Source organism: Hemitrygon akajei, chromosome 1 (genome assembly GCF_048418815.1).
Source record: "Hemitrygon akajei chromosome 1, sHemAka1.3, whole genome shotgun sequence".
Taxonomy (NCBI): domain Eukaryota; kingdom Metazoa; phylum Chordata; class Chondrichthyes; order Myliobatiformes; family Dasyatidae; genus Hemitrygon; species Hemitrygon akajei.
Genome location: NC_133124.1, coordinates 217,371,248 through 217,375,366, shown reverse-complemented (window position 1 = coordinate 217,375,366; position 4,119 = coordinate 217,371,248). Strand labels below are relative to the sequence as shown.

Here is a 4,119-nt window from a genome sequence, read left to right as displayed (position 1 = left end):
GTGGGCTGAAGATGATTGGTTGGGAATACTGTTGGTTGGGTGGATGAAGGGGACTGAATGGGAATGTTTTGTGGAGACCAAATGCCAGTGTCGAGTGTGCACTGTGTAATCAGACACAACTCTTTGGTATCTTCTCCGGCAAAAGAGCTTGTCAACTGGTCAACGTGTTTTGTAAGGGTGAAAATCAAATACTGCAGACGCTGGAGACCTGAGATAAAGCAGCAATGCTCGGCTGGTCAGGCAGCATCTATGGAAAGAGAAATAGAGTCAATGTTTCAATTTGAAAACCCTTGTCGTAACTGGGAAAAGAGAAAACAAGTTGGTATCAAGCTACAGGGAGGGTGGGGTTGGTTAGGACAAAGATAAAATCTCCGATAGAGTGAGACCAGAGTTGTTCTGGGATAAGGTGAACATGATGTTATCCAGTCAATGGGTCAATAAAATCAAAGGATCATACAGCATAAAAACAGGCCCTTCGGTCCATCTAATCCTTTCTGACCACCAAATATCCATCTAAACTAATCTGATTTTCCAACACTTGGTCCATAGCTTTATAACTCAACGATTCATCTCATCCAGGGGCTCCCAATCTTGTTTATGCCATTAACCAAGGGGTCTGTGGTTATCAGATTGGGAACACCTGATCGAGACTGATATAGTGAGGCGAGTCAGGGAGGGACATCAGCTATATTCATATCTTTCCCTATGGCTCAAATGGAAGAGAGTTTGATGGGATTGTTCTGCTGGAAGATAACAGTTCACCAAGGACTAGATGAGCCAAAAGGCCTGTTTCTGTACTCCCTGACTCTAGAGATCAGTACAGATGCAATGGGCTGAATGGCCTCTTTCTGTGCTGTCACAATTCAGTGAAAGTACTGGAATTTTTTTCTGTGAGCCACGGATTTTCTGTTTGGGTTCTATGGCTTGTCCACGAGAAGTCAATAACCCAAGTATGAGGCTGTTTGAGTAGTCCCGTGTAAAAAGTGTGCAGTGATTGTGTATGTGATATTTTGTTCCTTCGTTGTGTATACACAAAACGATGGCATTTGCAACCCTGAATAAAAAAGAGACACACAAGAGACTGGTGAAGCTGGAGATCTGGATCAGCTCGGACAAAATGTTGGGCGGCACGTTAGCATAGTGGTTACCTCAACGCTTTACAGTGCCAGCGATTGCGATCGGGGTTCATTTCCTGCTGCTGACCGTAAGTAGTCTGTACATTCTCACCGTGACCGTGTGGGTTTCCTCTGGGTGCTCCAGTTTTCTCCCACAGCTCAAAGACCTATGGTTAAGGTTAGTGAGTTGCGGGCGCTGGAAGCGTAGTGACACCTGCGTGCTTCCCCAGGCACGTTCTCGGACTGTGTCGGTCGTAGACATTTCACTGTATGTTTCCGTGTACTTATGACAAATAAATCTAATCTCTTTAAAATACTGGAGGAACTCAGCAGGTCAGGCAGCATCTATGGAAGGGAATAAATATTCGATGTTTTGGGGCTGAGACACTTCATCAGGATTGGAAAGGAAGGGGGAAGAAGCCGGGAATTGTCTGTGTGTAACTCTGGGCTTCCAGCATCTGCAGAACCTCTCGTGTTTATGCTTGATGGACCATTCTTACTTTCTGAGAAATTTGCCTGTCTGCTGTGTGGCAAAAGCAGGGGAAGGCAAACAGAGTGGCCACCTGCTCGTTTATGCAAATATCCAATCGGCCAATCACGCGGCACCAACTCAATGTATAAAAGCATGCAGACGTGGTCAAGAGGTTCAGTTGTTGTTCAGACCAAACACCAGAATGTGGAAGAAATGTGATCAAAGTGACTTTAACCGTGGAATGACTGTTGGTGCAAGAAATACTTAATAAAATGGCCACTATTTTTTATTTAAGGTATTGGAAAAATATGGATTAGGAACATCATTTATAAAATGGATTAAAACCTTAAATACTAATCCCAAAGCTAAAGTAGTGACAAATGGTCAAATTTCGACACCATTTCAGTTAACAAGATCAACTAGGCAAGGTTGTCCATTATCACCTGCTTTGTTTGTGTTGGCAATAGAGCCATTAGCTGAATTAATTAGAATGGACCCAGATATTAAGGGTTTCAGAGTTAATCAGGAAGAATACAAGATTAATTTATTTGCTGATGATGTTCTACTTTATTTAACAGATCCATTACATTCATTATGTAAATTATCTTATAGATTAGAAGAATATGGGAAAATATCAGGTTATAAAGTAAATTGGGATAAAAGTGAAATTTTACCTCTTACTAATGGAGACTATAGTCAATGTCGATTAATAACTCAATTTAGATGGCCGGCAAATGGTATAAAATATTTAGGTATAAGAGTTGACAATGACATAAAAAACTTATACAAATTAAATTATTCACCACTTTTGAAAAAAATTCAGGAAGATCTTGATAAATGGATGGCATTACCAATAACATTAGTAGGTAGAGTAAATACTATAAAAATGAATATATTCCCTAGACTACAATATTTATTTCAATCATTACCAATACAATTACCCCAGAAGTTTTTTCAAGAGATAAACAAATATGTGAGGAAGTTTCTCTGGAAAGGTAAGATGTCAAGAATATCGTTGGAAAAATTGACATGGAAATTTGATCTAGGAGGGTTACAACTTCCAAATTTCAAGAATTATTATAAAGCAAATCAACTTAGATTTATTGCATCTTTTTTTGAGAAAGATAAACTGGCATGGATTAGAATAGAACTAGATAAAATAGGAGAAAACGTACCAGAAGATTTTATATATAAATGGGAATCTAAATGGATACGGGAAAAGAAAGAATCTCCTATATTAAAACATTTGATTAATTTATGGAATAAGATAAATGTTGATGAAGAGACAAAAAAATCTTTATTAGCAAAGAGATCTTTAATTCAATATAGACTTATTCCTTTTACAATGGACAATCAACTTTTATATAATTGGTTTCAAAAAGGGATTAAATACATAGGAGATTGTTTTGAAGGAGGTATATTAATGTCATTCGATCAATTAAAGAATAAATATAAAGTATCAAATAACACTTTATTTTGTTACTTTCAACTAAGGGCTTACATAAGAGAAAAGCTAGGTCAAATAATGTTATTGCCGAAATCTAATGAAATAGAAATTTTAATTCAAAAAGGAAATATTAAAAAATTTATATCTTGTATGTATAATTTGATTCAAAAACAGGCAATTAAACAAGGAGTCCATAAGTCAAGACAAAAATGGGAAAGTGATTTGAATATTAAAATTGAAGAAACAAATTGGTCAAGACTATGTCTTGATAGTATGACAAATACAATAAATGTTCGGTTAAGATTAGTGCAATATAACTTTTTACATCAATTATATATTACACCACAAAAAATAAATAAATTAAATCCAAGCTTATCTGATCAGTGTTTCCGATGTAACCAAGAAACTGGTACATTTTTACATTCTACATGGTCTTGTCCTAAAATTCAACCTTTTTGGACAAATTTAAGACTTTTATTGGAACAAATTACGGGAATGCAACTTCCTCATAATCCAATATTACTTTTACTAGGTGATATTGAAGGGATAAAACCGAAACTCAAACTAAATAAATATCAGAAAGAATTCATACAAATTGCACTGGCTGTAGCCAAAAAGGCTACAGCAATTATTTGGAAATCAGATACATATTTAAGTATAGATTGTTGGAAAAAAGAAATCTATGGCTGTATTCCATTAGAAAAAATTACTTATAATTTAAGAGATAAATATGAAACATTTTTGAAAATTTGGAGCCCTTATTTACAAAAGACAGGATTAAATATATAGGTGCTCTGAAGATGAAATAATTGGTTACTTGGGGAAAGAAATAAATATATATACTAAAGTTATTAAGAACTCCATGGAGCATGTGGAGACCTTCCAACAACCAGGCACTCTTTCTTTCTTTTTTTTTTCTTTCTTAATTTTTCTTTTTTTATATAGGGAAGTTAGGGGGGAGGGGTTAAGGGGAGGGGGGAAGGGATATATACTTTTTTTTTCCCATACTTGTAATCACTTAAAAATGCAATTAAATAAAATTTAAAAATAAAATAAAATAAAATAAAATGACCACTGAGGGTATA

At 35.7% G+C, this 4,119-nt stretch overlaps 1 protein-coding gene across 1 annotated transcript in view; it reads left to right on the top strand.

Moving 5' to 3' along the window:
• LOC140739906 (prolactin-releasing peptide receptor-like) overlaps positions 1–1,219 on the top strand; it is a 16,388-nt gene extending 15,169 nt beyond the window's left edge. Inside the window, exon 2 of the mRNA XM_073068609.1 lies at positions 1–1,219. This exon is cut by the window's left edge and continues 1,613 nt beyond it. The gene's annotated coding sequence lies outside the window, so the exon portion shown is untranslated.
• The last annotated feature ends 2,900 nt before the right edge of the window (positions 1,220–4,119 follow it).